Raw genomic sequence first — 18,560 nt, 5'->3', positions numbered from 1 at the left:
TAAAGAACAGTATAGGAAATATAGCCAATAATATTGCAATAACGTGTATGGTATCAGCTGGGTACTAGACTATAAATGTCTCATCATTATTTTGTACACCTGAAACTAATATACTATTGTATGTCAACTGTAATTGAAAAATTAAAAAAATTATTATAAAAATAAACAAATAAAAATTGTGTATATTTTAGGTATACAACATAATTTTTATAAATTAATTTGAGAGAGAGAGAGAGAGAGACAGACAGACAGACATTGATTGGCTGCCTCTTGTATGCTCCTTGACCAGGGATGAAACCTGCAACCTGGGTATGTACCCTGACTAAAAATCTAACCCCCCAGCTTTTGGTGTATGAGACGACACTCCAACCAACTGACCCACACCATACGATGATTTGATATACATTAGATTAAGTGATTTTTTTTACTAAAATTACCCATGCAAAGTCATTTATCAAAAATTTAAGAAAAATAAAATAAATACTATACTTTTACTCCTGTGCACAAACTCCAGCAATATTTTTAAAAGTTATTAAGAATGTATTATATGCCTCCCCTCTTTAGTACTTACTATCATCCTGCAGGTGCTAGGAAGACAGAATGGTGGTATTAAATTGTGCCTAGCAGATGGCAAGATACATAGTGGGTGTTCAAGAAATTTGATAGAGTGAATAGATGAATGCATCATCTATTCTTCGTATCCTTGAACACAATTCAGTAAAGTGCCTATCATTTATCCCACAGAAGAACTAGCTGGCCTGGGAAGACTTATACCTAATCAATGATGTAGATTAATAAAAGCAAATATTCAAAATGGTTGGAATAGTTGCCTGGAAATACAATCCATGAATATTTAACCTTCATTTTAAGATTTGGAGACCTCTACTATCTTTTTTTTAAAAGAAAATATGTTTTTATTGATTTCAGAGAGAAGAAGGGAGAGAGAGAGAGAGGGATAGAAACATAAATGATGAAAGAGAAACATTGATCTGCTGCCTCCTGCCTGTCCAGTACTGGGGATCCAGCCTACAACTTGGGCATGTGCCCTGATCAGGAATTGAACCATGACCCCCTGGTTCATGGCTTGATTCAACCACTGCTCAATACCAAGTAGGCAATCTCCAGCATCTTCTAGTTGATTTTCAAAAATTCAAAGTATTACTGAACCATAAAAAAATCAAAAGTTTAATTTACACATTTTACAAATCAACTGCAAATCTTATGTTCAAGAATGACTCAAAGTGATCTGCAGATTCAGGCTCTTCATTTGTGAAACCAAAACTGTTCTTACCCTTCACAAGTGGGTAATTGGTTATGCACAATTGCTCCACAAATGTGCAGGCGGAACAACCCAATGCAACCATTTGCTTTTACATTTGGCAGAAGAGTGTTGTGTTAGCAGGAGGCCTTTGTGTTGTGTTTAGTGCTCTAGTGAGGGCTTTCCCCTCCTCCAGCGCCCTTTTAATGTTACACCATAAATATCTACAAGTGAGGATTTATAATATACAGGTGGCTTTCCTATCGATGCCTCTAAGTTGCTTCAGAATGTATCCCACTATTTTGCTAAGGTGAAGTTTAAGGTGGCTTGAAAAATGGAGATAATAATAGCACCTATTCCACGTGTTAATCAAGGATCCAATGAGATAGTATATTTAAAGTGCTTAGCAAAGTTCTGTATTGAAGTACTCAACAATGTTTGCTATTAATAACAATAAAAATAATATTAATTTAATAATATTTTAAACATTATTTTCTGAGATTAAATTTTTTTTCTGGGAAAAATATTCAGTGTTCTTAACCACATTCAAAATTTCAGTTCATGTTTTACTAACATTAAAAAACACATAGAAGGGCACAGGTAGAGGCATGGATAAAGATTCCAATTAAAATGATAATGCTTTCACAACTAATTTTCAGGCTTTAATGGTCCAATGAAATAGATGGCTTTGAAGGCAAGAGTGCCTCAGAAGCTAGTCTGTGCTTTAAGACATGAGCCCTGGCCAAATACAATGAATATAGAAACTGCAAACAGCTTTTAAAAACAAACTGTATATTTCACTGAAGTACATTTAATGACTGCACAAAATTGCAACATTTTCCAGAGAACTCAAATAACACCTATTATTTAGAAAGAGAGTGCTAGAGTTTAACACTTAACTAAGGAAAACAAATAAAATAAAAGAGTCCTAGTGTCAAATTCCAGCCTTTTCTCTCCAAATAAAAAAGAAAATGACTACTTAGTTTTGTTTTCAAGTATACAAAGTCCAGTTGCCCAAATATTTGTCAGCAATAATTCAATAACAATACATATTTCCTTAAGGAAAATAATGAAGAGTGAGAAAAATGCATAGGTTAGAAAACATACATTTTTACAGTAGTTGTTCTTTCCCCCCTGCTCTTATTCTTAAGGGGGAATAACTTAGGTGGTCTCTAGAATTCTCTTTCCAAATTATGCTTTCTGATACCTTGCTTGAAAACAAGTAGTATTAATCAAACAAAGGAAGGGCACCAGGGAAATCAGAAAGATGTAATGCAAGCAGTTAAAAGTGACATGACCTTCTGTAATGTCGCTCGTCACAGACTTATATGCCACACACTGGAGGAAGGTCTTGAAAGAAACTGATTCTTGGTACTATTCCTTGAATGTAATACTAATAAAGATGACATTTTAAAAAACACACGTAGACAGCCCCAAATGCAGCATGCCAGCTACACAGAATAAGCCCCACAGAATAAGCAGATAACATTATTTTTAAAAGCACATTTCTCCTTTCCTAGTCCATATTTGCTGGACATTTGTCATTAGCATATAAAATATAATATGTGGCTGTACATTGAAAAAAATCTATTTTCAAAATGGAACAAAACTGCATCTGTAGAATCTATGTATTTTATATCATTGTGTGGCAGCTCTTTGTAACATTATGACTTTTAATTATAATTCAATATAGCTAAACACTATGATTTACAAGGAAATAAATTTTATCTGGCTGAAAATGTTAATAATAATAATGTTGGTAATCTGAATAAAAATATGACATGTTTAGAATTATTCCACCAGACAAAGATGTATAAGTGAGGAACCAGACGGATGCAGAGAAGGAAGACCAAGACAGTGAAAGGATGAGGAAAAGTGAATTCGGTAAACTTCAAATTAACATCATTATGGGACAGTGGGTACTACTTATTGCTTTTTAACATCAATTTAGTTTGCAAGTCTTAAGACTAAAGTTTCAAAGGGGGGGTTAAAGTTCCATGAATAAGTATTAAAACATGTCATATTATGATTTTCCCAGGGATAAAGCCTTCCACTAATTTATACCCCTTTAAACAAAAAGGAACCCAAAGAATCTGGGTTATGTTACCCTTATCTTGAGTACCACAAAGCCCAAAACCCTCAAAAGCCAAAGCCGACACAAACCAGTTTCTTTTGTATGTTTACTTTTCTCCTAGGAAATAATCTTTGAGTTAAGTAGATGTTTTGCTATGTTCAGAATGAACAGTTGCACAATTCAAATCGCTTTACTCAGTCTATAAAAAAAGCAACATACTAAGTTAAAGAAATCACTACTGTCCTGATGTGCAACTGTGATGTTAAAACTCAAAAAGAAAACTGTCACAAAAGGAAGAAGTTTCATATTTAATTTCATATTCATAGAACATCCAAATGTGCACACATGCTATTTGGATACACTGCAAAGTAAATGCCCATTTCCACCCTAGAGATGTGGAAGAATCTGGGGAGAGTAGCATCCTTCAACATGGTCTGGAGTCCATTTATTCCATTCCGTGTGTGCAGAATCCAAGCAGAGCATGCATTTGTGTGCCAGTGGATTTATTACATGTGTTAAGTATCACAGGGACTGAGAAGATGCATATAATCGCTCAGATTACTTCAGATCTCTTAAAAGCACTGGAGGTCGAGCTGAACACTTTTGTAGGTGAGCCTATGCTGTCATTTTCAGAACAGGACATGTGCTTCTCATGAGATTTTTGAGGAGGAACTTTTGCGAAATGAATGGTGTGTACATATAATTTACTCCACTTTTGAAAAAACTAGTAAGATTCATAAACAGGTCTGGGATATACTGTCTCATCGAGCATATCTCAAAAGCAAATGCCTATATGATGGCTGCTTAGTCTGATTCACGCTGTTAAGAATTTGACCTTGGAGTATTTCAGCCATAGTTGTCATCAAGATAACTGAGCCACTAGATGTAATAATAATTAGTGTGGTAGACTTGCCTATGAGGCTGAATATATTGTAGTCCAAAAGAAGGCAGACTAAAAAGAAAAGCATTATTACTTACTGCTAAAAGACTTCCCGATTTTTACAGAGACACTCAAACACAATTATTTCTTCTTACAGAATGCATTTCCTTGGCTCATTCTGGGAAGTGCCATGTTGTAATTTAGTCTGATTCTTAATAGGAAATGTGGCTTTAATGTGGCTATCAGGTGACTTTTGATGCATGCCACTGATTACATACAGCCTGTATTCTGCATCATCAACAATAGCATTCTTATTTGCAGTGTAATATGCTTTGCTGTAAGATGCAAGGACAGTGAATTTACTTTACTGGCCAAGAGTACATAACCTTTTACTTTTTAAGTGTCAGCCTAATACACAGAAAAAACCCTTCCATTCAGAGAGGCTAAATATATTATAAATTCTATGATCAGTATAAGCATCTTAAATGAATTTCTTGTATTTCCTTCTTGGCATTCTTAAATGTTCATTCTTATACTTACACAAAGCACTGTGAACTGAATTCTTGTGGTTATTTGAACTATGTCTCCATCTAAAGGCCTCACAATGTATTGTATTTTTGCTTACAGGGGAAATTCTAATCTTGATTGTTCTTAGGATATTGCATATTAATTCAATTCAGTTGGGGGAAAATAGGTCAACTATTAACCTACAGTATGCTTTTTAAATAATAATGCTTTCTTGAAACTATATTATTTTTCAGGTTAAAAATGTACACAAAAGGTCAAATTATTGAATTGCTTAATGTGCTTTGCAAATGAAATGAAAAGATACCCATTAGATTTATAAGTCATCTGTTTTTATAAAATTTAATATTTGTAAAGCAAAACATTTTTCCATTAATAATAAACATATTTAAATTAAAAGGAAATTTATGTATCTAAGCCTCTCTATATAAAATCAAATTTCCACTCCAGAGTCACCAATTTGTAACAAAAAAGGGCATAATTTGAAATATTTAAATGTTAAAAACAACCTAAGGAATTTTATTTTTTGTGTCTAATGAAGAGTCTGCATTGCCTTTGTAAAACATTTTCTGCAAAGCAAGAGGAGCTGCTCTGACCTCTGTGAGCACCATGTCCTCCAATCCCCAGTCTTCCCAGAGATGCCCTTTGCTCTAACCCCATCTTATATGTTCTGGGAGCATTAAAGCCACAATAGGCAAGAAGTTCTTTGTCAGGTAAATATATAGTTTAGCACATGCAATGCAGGAAAATGCTACACTTTTGAAACATCAGGGACCTTTAAAGAATAGGATTGGAAAACCAAAAAAAAATCATTTACCTTGGAGATTAACATTAGGAAAATTTATAAGGTTTGATTCACTTTTTACAAAAATTCACAGCTACTGCCTATTTGAAAGAATATATTGGAAGTAGTGAAGGAGGTCAGGGGAATCGGTGGACATTTGAAGAGAAAAATATTCTGATGCTAATTTGATTTTTTTTCTTGTGCCTAGAATATTTTGAGGCCTGAGAATATTGTCAAAAAATCTAACTTCAAAAATGAAGCATGTTTTGAATGTCACAAATCATATAGTCAGAAAACTTCATTTTCCCCCTTATATCCTTTTTCTATAAATAATAATGAAAAATAGTTTTTATCCTTTTTCTTTGTAAAGAATAATCACTTCACAAAGGACAGCCCTTGTGGGCTTGGACCTACATTTGAACTGGAAGAATGTCTGTGGTGAATGGTGAATTGTAGCATAAAAGCCTGAATGAAAAGAATGTTCATGAAACCTCACACAAAACCTCCATACCCATTTTATCGTGAGCTTCCCACAATACAACACAAGAGCTCTACATTCCAGGAAAAGCAGGCCCAGTCCACTTATCATTTCGGCTTTATGTAGTGTACTGTGTGATTGCTAAATTAGTGCATAATGCATTTATAATACTTATAGTACCAACATTTAGTTAAATAACCTTTATGTAAGATTTATGTTGATTTTTTTATTTCTCATTTAATGGCAAATTATGAAGAGCATGTTTCATAAAGATAATTCTCTATTTAAATTCATCAGTCCATTAAATATTAAAATTATGTTTCTGATGCAATCGAGAACAAATTTGTCCAGCTTCAGTGATTATTTGCACTCATAAAAATTAGGCTTGATTAATAAAATTTAAATGCTTGATTAAGTTGACATTTTCATGTCCTATTCTGATTTATTAAAATTAGTCCCTGAGCCCAGGCCTGGTACACTAGTATAGGTTTACCTTTCCCCTTCTCTTAGTTGGCGTCCAGAGTAGGACTGTTAGGAAGAAGTATTTTGCTTTAAATTTAGTGATGGTTTCAGGGAAATGCCCTGTTTTTACTCACTGGGGGTGGGGAGGCAGCCTTTGTGTTTATGCATTGTGCATGGTGTAGATTTGTATAACAATAATCAAGAAAATGTTTCTTTCAAATATTTATAGACATGATCTGTGAAAATGGCATATGTTTCTAATATTTCTGTAAAATTCAGTTTCTAAGAACCTTTAATCTGTAGAAAATTGGTCAAATATCTGCATCTGCTTTTTTCTGTTGATAAATTTACTTTTTTGTCCCTGTGTGACTATCATGTACATAGCAGGGGGATCATAGACTATATACATATAATATTAGTGTTGTATTTCAGGCTTTAGTGTTGTATTTCATATATACATATATATTGATTTCAGAGAGGAAGGGAGAGGGAGAGAGAGATAGAAACATCAATGATGAGAGAGAGTCATTGATTGGCTGCCTCCTGCATGCCCCATACTGGGGATCGGGTCCACAACCTGGGCATATGCCCTGATCGGTAATCAAACCCTGACCTCCTGGTTCAGAGGTTCATGCTTAAACATTGAGTTACGCCTGCTGGACAGGAAATCTTTCGGTGACAATGCTATTGTCTTTGTCTACAACCTCAAAACCAAGAAAGACTAATGACCATGGAAATCCATCCTCTCCAATAGTACTTACAAGGGAACAACCCTCCAAGGAAGGTAGTGACTTATATAGTGTTTAAACTCCATACTCACACTGGGTTGTCCTATTTTATATAGGGTTGTGTGCCTAATTGCCATTTATTAAGCACTTACTATATGCTTGATACAGTATGTTAACTGTCTCTAATCATCATAAGACCTCGACAAGGTAGGCATTATCAACCTTGTAACTGGTAAGAAAACTGAGGCTTAGGGGAATGAGTAAATTCATATAGGTAACAGATAGAATGTCTGGGATTTAATCCCAGGTCTTTCTAATTTCACAGTTTGAGCTCCTCTACCAACTGGAAATGTGTAGTGACAGCACTCCTTTTAAAGATGTTTCACTTTGCCCATCTGAATGTAACTCATTTAGAAAATTTGATTAGGAAAATTTCCTTTTATTTAAACTTGCTAACAAAATATTTGATAATTTAAAAGATAAACGATATGATATAGTAATTATTATTTTTTGAATGATGAAATAAGTTCAGTAACAAATGACGGAAATGCCTTTGAAGGCATATTGAAGTTGGGCTACCTATGTGTACTATTCCAGTTCTGGGGTGGAAAGGCTTTAAAGACTTTAGTGTTGTATTTCAGGCAACACTAAAAAGATTAATAAATACAAATCTCTCAGGATTATTGGACTCCTAATAATAGTTCTGATTTATAAACATTTTTCACATGCAGATAAAGACATATCATTTGGCTTCCACTTTTGGTTTGTTGATGGAGGTCTTGCAATTTCCTGTCACCTTTCCAAACCAGGGGCAATAACTCTACACAAATAGGATAACAGACCACCTGCCAACAGTACCCACCACACAGAGTATGATGCTCAACACTAGTGAAGCAAACTAAGAAAGTGCTTCTGCTGGCCCTACATCCTACCTTCCTCACCATAAAGTTGCAAAGAGTTTTGGCTACCTGCAAAGAGCAGTATGCAAAGTCATTCAGAAAGAACAAACAGGACATCACTAGAAATAGATAGGATAACACATCTATCCTGAGAACTGAGAACAATACTGCGGGTATCCTTTTTTCTCCTTTTCTAAGTCACATTCTTTGATTATAGAATTCACAAGATTGTGGGAGCAGATCTTTAGGAAGTGTAACAGAGATAAAAAAAAATGGCCGACATATGGATAAATGCTTGTTTTGGACATTTAGAGAACCATTCTAGAATGGCGAATTCTTTGGATCAATGGGAGGCTTTGAGGGGAGTTTAAGAAGTTGGTTTTCCAATGAGTTCCTGAACTGCAGGGGTCAACTAGGGTTCAAATAAGAGACAATCAGCCATTTATGGGGCAAGATCTTAAGGTTGCCTTCAAAGATGGCAAAGATAATTTATTGGGTGGAAAAGAAGCTGGGTTTCAAGGCAGAAATCCTCTAAAAAAATGAAGAGCATCTCTTTACCTTGTTATATTCTCATATGGATCTTTGGAGAATCTGAGCAAAGTGGAAGAGATTCAGGAAGATCGTGGGGAACAAAAATATAAGATTAACTATAAACGTCCTCTATGGCAGCTATCACTAACTTTAAATTCTAAGTCTCTTTCCTGAGCCCTATTAGATATAAAGCAAGAAGTTTACGTTCCTGTGAGGAAAGTCCTTAGTAAATTGACTTTTAAAAATAGAAGTGTTTATCTTTACATCTTTCTCTATGTGAACTGAATTGTCACGTACAGGTAACACTCATCTTCTACCATCCCACAATTTTATCTTTTCCATTTAAAGTTTAACTGCAGTTTGAGAATAGAGTAAAAGAACAGCCAATAAACCAAAGAAGTATTAAAGGCAAACATGGAGTTAGTTACTGGGTCAAAGGGACAGACTGACGTGTGGAATAAGAGCTGTGGTCTAGCAGATAGCTAGACCCCTTTTCTTTGTTTTTTTAAAAAATATATTTTATTGATATTTTTAGAGAGGAAGGGAGGGGGATAGAGAGGAGAGAAACATCGATCAACTGCCTCCTGCACACTCCCCACTGGTCATGTGCCCGCAACCAAGGTACATGCCCTTGACCGGGATCGAACCCTGGACCCTTGAGTCCGCAGGCCAACGCTCTATCCTCTGAACCAAACCGGTCAGGGCTAGACCCCTTTTCTTTATATATGCAGCACACACATATATCTGGGATGATCTGCATGTCTTTTGGCTGCACACTCTGCATATTATATACAGCCCTCTATCACTGTGCCTATTCTATTCATGTAGTCGATTTAGTTGTTTCCCTCACTACAATACAAACTATCATGAGCAAAACCAGGGCTTAATCATCTTTGAACAACAGCCAGCACAGTGCCTTGTAATGTTCAATAAACTGTTGTTGAATGGAAATAATTAGGCATAAAACTTAGACAATTTTTTATTTGGAAAGAAAGATTGGACTACTTATCCATCAAACAATTTTTGAGCAGCTAGTATCCTGCTATGTCTGAGACATATTGCTCTGTGCTGGAATTAGATACAGAAATGGAAGATATAATTAGGATAACTTTGGGCTGGTGGGGAAGACCAGCAGTGATTATTAAAATACAGCAAGGGGGATATGGGAACTCAGAGGGGTGAGTTCACTTAACCTGTTAGAGAGCGTGTTGGTAGGGTGGGCTGGTGGTAGGGAGGGAAGTCAGGGATGGTTCTCCAGAGAAAATGGTAGCGATAACTGGTAATTATGTAAGCATATATGTATAAAATATTAAAACATTATGGGCGGCAAAAACATTCAAAATGTGGTTTTCCAGTAATTTGAGGAATATTTCATATATATATTGCTGAATGTAAAAAGTAGGTATGTTAATAGTACATTTAATATAATTCAATTTTGACAAAACAAAATATGTATGTCAAGCAAGAAATAGACACTAGATTCATAAACAAATTTTTAAAGAACAGCATAAAAGGCACACAGGGTGTGCCACATTTCCTTTTTTCTAAGACAGAAGGCCCCTCCTTCACCCCCTCCTCTATGGAAAGGCCTTAACCCTCATGGCTAATAGAAGCCAACACCTGCTCATCAAAGCCAGGGTCCCCTAAAAGTTCACAGTGCAGGTTGAGAAGGTGCCCCCAGGATAGCTGAGCCTCCACTGGCCACTCAATCTCTGTATTGGCTGGACCTCAATCACTGTAATGTATGGCTCCAACAGCAAGGACTCAAGTGTTCCAGCCACTTGTCCAGCATGGTGCCACACACCACGCCGAGGCCGGGCAACTGTACTGTCTGCCCTCAGGGCCCACATGGCTTCCAGGACTGCTCAGAGCTGGTGCAGTACGTGCACCTCCACCAAGTTTAAGACCCAGGCTGTGCTGCCCTTCCCTGGGCCACCATGTGTGTCTCAATCAGTGCTACTCCCATAATAATCACTGTCTCTCCAGAGGTTACTGCCTTATCCTAGGCCTCAGTTTCCCCATCAATACAAAGAGAGAAGCATCTGTCCTCTTCTGCTTCCTACTGTGTTATGTGGAGCCTGTGTAATGGGCGCTCATCTGGGAACCAGTTAGAACTGGGTTTAGGTCACACTGTGCTGTGTGAGCCTTTGCAGCTGACATAACCTATCTGAGTCTTGGTTTCATGCTCTCCCAATCAATGAATGGTTGATTTCAGGTGAAAGAGATTACAGAAGAACATGGCACCCTCTGGTTCATTTCTGTAGTTTTCTCTCCCACTCCTGTCTTCCTACTACTCCCACATTTTGCTCATTCTGGACTAAAAAACAAAACACATGCAAACGATTCTCCTGGAATACAGGTGAGATAAAGCTGCAGCTATGGTTTGGCTGGAGCCTGTTCGTAAGGAATCTTCTATGTAATGGTTGAAGGTGTTGTGGAAAGACCAAAGTAGCAGATGAAGACAGTCAGAATGTTATTTCCGAACTACCATCTTCCTATAGGTATTGAGGTAGGAATACAGGAGCAAATAATTTGGAGTAATGTTGCCAGAAAAAATACAGGAGGAATTTCAGATAACCGGTGACTATTATTGTAGTATAGGCAAACATCTCCCATTGTTTATCTGAAATTCTTACTTAAAAGGGCATTTGAATTTTTATTTGCTAAAAATAGGTTTATAGGCAATCTACATTAAGGACAAATGCAGGAGGTTTCAGGGGCTGGAGTTTGAGGGGATTTTGTAAAGTAGAAGGCCTGGTCATTTACTGAGAGGGAGGATGGTAGTATGGTGGTGGTGAAGAATGGATAAAATGTGGAAAGCCTGTTGGTCCATGTCCAGGGACATGAGGTGATGGTCATCAGTGTGTGGGGAGACCAATCTGTACAGTGAGCAGTTGGCATAGCTAAGCAGTTGGTGAACAGCTTTGAAAGGGGTCACAGCAGATGAACTTTTCTGCTGACATCTGATTGGCTGTTGGTTTCTACTTCTTTATGCTAGTGATTCTGTTGGAAAGCTAAAGGTCTGATTCTTTTCATGTCCTCGTATTTTTTGCAAGCTGGTGACCTTCTGAAAAAATTGAGAAAATTGCTCTTGGAATAAGCAGGAAAAAGAAGAGAGTGATCATCCATTTTTAGATGTGTTTACAGGCTGTATGACTCAGTGCTGCTTCTGTTTAAGAGTGAGTATGTGTTCTCTTCTGGTACTGAGATGCAAACACAGGAGGCTGTGGTCTATGCCACTATCTCTGAATGATAAAGCCCTGATGAAGCTCAGAGGGTCTGACTGTACATCCAAAGTGCTTTACATAGGAGTCCTCTCTTCTCAGCTCAGCTTTGGCCAGTCTCTTTAGGTTCTGCTAGGAATATTTCACTTATTCAATAATTCATTTATTCAAGTATTTCACCATGGATACAACACCCATTTATGATGAACACATTCCATACAATGGATAGAGAAGGAAAGTACCTCATCAAATATTACAAACCTCAGGTAATACACTACTCAATTGTGAAAAACTGAGAACTGTTCCTTTAAGATTAGGAACACAACAAGGATGCCTACTCTGACCACTGTTATTCAACATAGTAATGGAAGTTCTAGCTAGAGCAAGAAAAAGACATAAAAGGTACCCAAATAGGGAATGAAGAAGTAAAACAGTCATAATTTTCAGATGACATAATTCTATATAGAAAACCCTAAAGATTTCACCACAGAATATTAGAAACATAAACAAATATAGTAAAGTTGCAGGATAGAAAATGAATATACAAAAATATCTGTGTATTCCTATATACCATCAATGAACTATTAGAAAAAAATGTGAAAAATACAACAACCCACAATCCATTTGCAATTGCAACAAAAAGGATAAACTACCAGGAATAAACTTAAGAAAGTGAAAGATCTATACACTGAAAACTACAAAACGTTGTTAAAAGAAACTGAAGAAGAGACAAAGAAATGGAAAGATAGTCCATGTTCATGGAAGATTTAACATAGTTAAAATGGCCATATTGTCTGCAGCAATATACAGGATTTAATGCAATCCCCATCAATATTCCAATGGTATTTTTCAAAGAAATAAAACAAAAAATCCTATTTGTATGAGACTACAAAAAACAAACAAACAAACAAAAAACAACCTCTGAATATCCATAGCAGTCCTGAGAAAAAAGAACAAAGCCAGAGGTATCACACTCCATGAATTCAAAGCTACAATAATGAAAACAATATGGTATTGGCAGAAAAACCGGTATACAGACCAATGGAATAGAATTAAAAGTCCAGAAATAAACCTATGCATACATGGGCAACTAATTTTCGACAAAGGAACCAAAATCACAACAGAGAAAGAAAATCCTTTTTAATAAATGGTGTTGAAAAAATTGGAAAGCCATATGCAAAAAATGATACTACACTGCTATCTAACTCTATATACAAAAATGAACTCAAAATAGATTAAGGACTTGAATATAAGACCTGAAAACAATAAATATATAGAAGAAAACATAGGCATTAAATTTATGGACCTTGTTCTCAGAGATTTTTGTGAACATGATCCCAAATGCAAGGGAATTAAAACCAAAAATAAATGATTGTGACTACAACAAACTGTGCTTCTGCACAGCAAAAGAAACCATCAACAAAATAAAAAGGCGATCAGCCTAATTAGAGAAGATATTTACAAACAATACCTCCAATAAAGGGCTAATACCCAAAATATACAAAGAACTCATACTACTCAACAACAAAAACAGTCTAATTAAAAAGTGGACGAAGGACCTGAACAGATACTTTTCCTAAGCAGACTTACAGATACATGAAAAGATGCCCAGCCTCACTGGCTATAGGGGAAATGCAAATCAAAACCCCAATTAGATACATCTTACTTCTATTAGAATGGCCACTATCAATAGGATGGAAATAACAAATGCTTGAGAGACTGTTGAGGAAAGAGAACCCTGTACATTGCCGCTGGGAATATGAACTGGTGCAGCCTCTATGGAAAACAGTATGGAGGTTCTTAAAAAAATTAAGAATAGAGCAGTCACATGGCCCAGCAATCCCTTTTGGGTGTCTACTAGAAAAATTTGAAAACACTTGTAAGGATATATGTACCTTATGTTCATTGCAGCATTATTTATAATAGCCAAGACATGGCAATAACTTACGTATCCTTTAGTGGATGATTGAATAAAATGCGGTACATATATACAATGAAATACTACTCAGTCATAAAAAAGACAAAATATTGCCATTTGCCACAACATGGATGCATCTTGAGAGTATTATGTTAAGTGAAATGTTAGGTGGAAAAAGGCAAGAAAAATATTATTTCACTCATACATAGGCTATAAAACAGAAAGCAACAAACAAACAAATAGTACAATCCTTATAGATACACACAACAGTATGGTGGTTACTAGAGAGGAAGGGGAGGTTGATAGGGTAAAGGGATTCAAATACATGGTGATGGAAGAAGATTAGAGTCTTTGCTGGTGAGCACAGAATGCGATATACAGATGTTGTATTATAGAACTGTACACCTGAAACTTATATAATGTTATTAACCAAAGTTACCCTAATATACTTAAATTAATATATTTAAAAGAGAAAAAATTACTTCTTATAAGCTGTATGCATTTCTAGAGATAAGTGCTCTGGTCCTAATTGGAACAGATCCAACAAAAAACAATACTCAAGCAGAGAAAATCAGCACCAAGGTTTCTGGCATTTGAGGGAGCTAGCAAACCCTCCAGTATTTACTAAGTATTTTAGCAAGCAGACTTTGGCTCAATTTGTGTCACAGTCAGATCCTGAGTCAGAAATGATTTCATTGATCTACCCTACTCTTCAGTTTTAATGCCTTCATTGATTAGGCAACTGAGATTATGTGGGAAGAATATCATAACAGTTAAAAATGAATGTTCCTTTGAAGTGTAATTTAAAAGTGCTGTTGAAAAATGTTTGTTTGTCAGAGATATTCAAAGACTTCCTTTACTAATGTGAAGGATTCAACTTTAATTACTCCTCCCATGATCACCAGGGTGGATGGAAGGTAGTCCTCCAGGTCAGGAATGTTTTTGAAACTATTGGGGTCACCTGGGATCAAACAGATAACCAGCACTAGTTCTTGAGAGGTCACTGGGTACCTCATAAAAAGGAATTTCAGGAAACCTGGGATTCCATGTAAAGGTCTGGACACTTAGAAAATGATCCCTTGGGAAAGTCATGCCCAAGCCTGTACCATGGGAATAGCCAGGGTTTCAGAACATGGCATCCCCACTTACTCTATGGAGTTCATTCTTTATCGTCTTTGATTTCTTCATTTGTAAAATGAGGATAACACCACTTAGAATAATTTACTTGATACACTTATTGTAAAGAATAAAAAGACATGATGTCTCCTAGTGTGGTGATTGCAGGGTGGGTGGTAGATCCGGATGGAAAGGGCATATAGGGCATAAATGGTGATGAATAAAATAAAAAATACATTTAAAAATAAAATTGAAAGACAAACAAAAAAAGAGGTTATGTCTCTAAAAGGCTTAGTAGAACACCTGATACATAAAAGTTGCTTAACAAATATCTGCTCTGTTTCGCTGTACGAGAGGTAAGAAGGATATGGGGTGGTGGAGTGAGGGAAATAAGGGTTTTCCTTCCATCAGTCTGCTTCAAGGTAGATAGAGTAAGTGCTTTTCTGTAACTTCAGTGAGAAACCTGCTCTAACGGTGCCCAGGGAGACCTAGGATGTACCAAACCACAACCCCAAGAGGAGATGGGACTGACTGGTGGTAAGGAGTACAGTGCACACATCACACAGATTGACAGGTCCTAACACTCCCTCTCTCACTTTCTAACTGTGTGCCTTTGGCTAAGGTATTTAATCTCTCTACTCTGTTCCCCTGGATGTAAAGTAGTGATAGTGATACCCATCTCATAGGGGGTGCAATGGACCCCTCTCTGCTTGGCTAACCCATTTCGTTCATTCTCTGAGACTGGATTCTCCTCTCTCAAGGGAGGGCTCTATTCTCTTTTTAACTTCTTATGTAAGAAATATTTCCTTTTCTCTCTTTGCTATACAAACCAGAAAGTCATTTTGATTTATATATTTTTACAATTTTCACCCTAATTGAATTTTCTCAGCTGAATGTACAGACGATTTTGTTTTTCATGACAGAAAATTCATTTAGAATTAATTCATATTCTCTTTCTCTCTACCACCTTCCCACCCCTTCCCACCTCCCCCCAAAAAAGTTTCATAGTTTGGAATAAGCCAACAGTATGACTAATGCACTTCAGACATTCCCTAAAATTTTCACACAAGCTGAAAAAATTCTGCATTGTTTTGGGATACCAATAAGGACTTAGGGCAAAATACTATTCTACCAGGGCTATGCATTGTGCTGGAGGTTCTCTTAAGCACAGCATGGCAACCCTACAAACACTTTACCTTAATTTACAGATGTGTGAATATATGTGAATATGTGTGCGTGTATATGTGTATGTGTATGTGTACGTGTACATGTACGTGTACGTGTACGTGTATAAAATCTGTAACCGACAAAGTATAATCCAGGTTTCTTTTCAAAAGGAGCAACCAGCTCAAATGCACAGCTGGGTATGGCAGAAACACATAATTAGACAAATTGGATTTAAGAGTTACATAAGGTCTCAACTGAGCTGGTGAATGAGAAGCTGAATGAAACTCTGTGATTGCTGCTCTGGTGCCTTGAAAGAACAGAATATGTGGAAATGTGTGTTTGGGGCAAATAAAAGGCAATTACTGGGAGTTATGGGGTGTAGTTGGCATTCCATGAAAGTTAGACTATTCAATGTTTCGCAGTGGGCTGTGCTGGGAATAAAATGTCGTCCATGGCTTAAAGGGGGAATCTGTTAGATATGTGCCTAAAAGGAAAGGTTTGACAAATACTATCTTGGAGTTATATTTTTGGGGGAAGAAAGGAAGTAAAAAAACTTACATAATATATAACGTCTCAATAGCTTTATAAAAATTCTTAGGGAATTTTAAGTACAAGGGGATACATTATATATTATTATTTCACTTCTAGAAGTGAACCTTTCCAGCTAGAGCAGGTATATTCAAGAGAAAATAACAAGAAAAGTCTATAGTTTCTGAATTTTTCACCAAGAATACTTAAACTAATGACTACATATTGAAGATATGCCCCCTTATAGGATTAGGAAGCTGAAACTAAATTACCACTTTTTTCTATTTGCAAATAATCTTATTTGCAAATTTGTCTCAAGGCAACTGAATGAAAAGTAGTTATTCTTCTCCCTCAACAATCTCCCAGAAATAAATGGGACAAGAAAGCAATTGTCTGAGACAGTCTTATTTTCTTAAAGAAAACATCCCGTATTAATTGACAAAGTATCTGAGTCCCCATGACACCAATGCTTATGGCATTTGGGGCTTGTCTCTCAGTGTGCGATTTAAAAATATATCCATAAAATCCTTGCCAATAATAATAACTTCTTGTCTGTTGATGCTGTCTATCCATTAAAATCTCTATTAGCAACCTCACATTTAGTTTGTTAAACCTTATAAAAAATGTTTTGAGCATCTTTAATTTGCAAAACACGTGCTAGAGACAGTGGCAAGTACAAAGATGAACAGACTGTCCTCCCTCACATTTATAATCTAGTGAGATATACAGACAATGGTGCTGTTGGACTTTGCCATGTACTTGATGGTTGTGCATCAGGATTTTTCATTTATTTTGATAAAGAAAATTATTTTACAGAGTATATTTTGCTTGTGTTACCATTGGAAGTATGTTTTGCTTGTGTTATAATTTAAAGTGTGCTTTGTTGTGTTATTTAAAAGGGAAATTATTTTATGTCACAGGTATGTCGTTGTAACCATTATGGTGCTAACATAATAACACTAGAGGCCCGCTGCATGAATTTGTGCATGGGTGGGGTCCCTCAACCTGACCTGCGATCAGGGCCTGGTTGGGCCTGCTGGCAGGGGGAAGGGAATGCAGGAGGTTTGTTGTGGGAGCACACTGACCACCAGCGGGCAACTCCTGCATTGACCATCTGCCCTCTGGTGTTCAGTGCACATAATAGCTACTGGCTGGTCATCCGGTTGTCTGGTTGTAAAGGTTGCTAAGGCTTTTATACATATAGATATCACATAATGCTATTAAGCTGATGATCAAATAACTATTCTGCATTATTATGGACACAGTAGCTGGCAAAAAGTCCTGATTATAAATCAAATGGAGACTCTTGATGGCAAGTGAAAAAAAATCTATGTAATCTGATGAGGACATATAACTACCAAGTTTTCTCATGTTTTACAAAACTATAAATTCTTGTCAATAGTTGTCTATGGAGTTATCAAATTACAAATGTCCTATTTGGAGAAGTAGCACCCCCCCATTTACATATGAGAAAGCTTTTTGAAGTTGTATGTTTGCTAAGGATATAGCGACTGAGATAATCTAAGAGGAATGAAGGCTGGCAGAAGAACAAATATAATTATGTGGCTAGCTTCTGCTTCTCAGCTAAAACTCTTTTCCAGAGAAAGAAGGTAGTCTCACACATCCTAAAAACTTTCAAAAATGCTAGAGAGGGCAGGGGTTCAGTATAACTTTCCCTAAGTTAAGTGAAAGCTCTTTATCCTTGAGCAGGAATCCTGATACACTCTGACACAGAGAAGTATGTTTTCTATAGTTCTGTGAATGTTTATTGAATTTAGGTACTTTATGTATTTTTCCAGGCCAACAACCATCATCAATCCTTCCTTCATTCCAATGACAGACAACAGAGAAATGCCTTAAATACAATACATTTCATTTGGTCTGGTCACTAGTAATTTTGTGATATTATGTCTTAATTCAGAATTCATTAAGACAAAAAAATAACAACAAAGAGAATGAAAGAAATAATCATTTGGAAGAACTCATTT

General features: G+C 36.3%; 1 protein-coding gene across 11 annotated transcripts in view; it reads right to left on the bottom strand.

The window, feature by feature from the left end:
- Positions 1-18,560, bottom strand: part of MCTP1 (multiple C2 and transmembrane domain containing 1) — a 441,268-nt gene that overhangs the window by 69,843 nt on the left and 352,865 nt on the right. The gene's annotated exons all lie outside the window — the stretch shown is intronic.

The sequence above is a fragment of the Myotis daubentonii genome, chromosome 4 (genome assembly GCF_963259705.1).
Source record: "Myotis daubentonii chromosome 4, mMyoDau2.1, whole genome shotgun sequence".
Taxonomy (NCBI): Eukaryota; Metazoa; Chordata; class Mammalia; order Chiroptera; family Vespertilionidae; genus Myotis; species Myotis daubentonii.
This window is presented reverse-complemented; position numbering and strand designations above follow the sequence as displayed.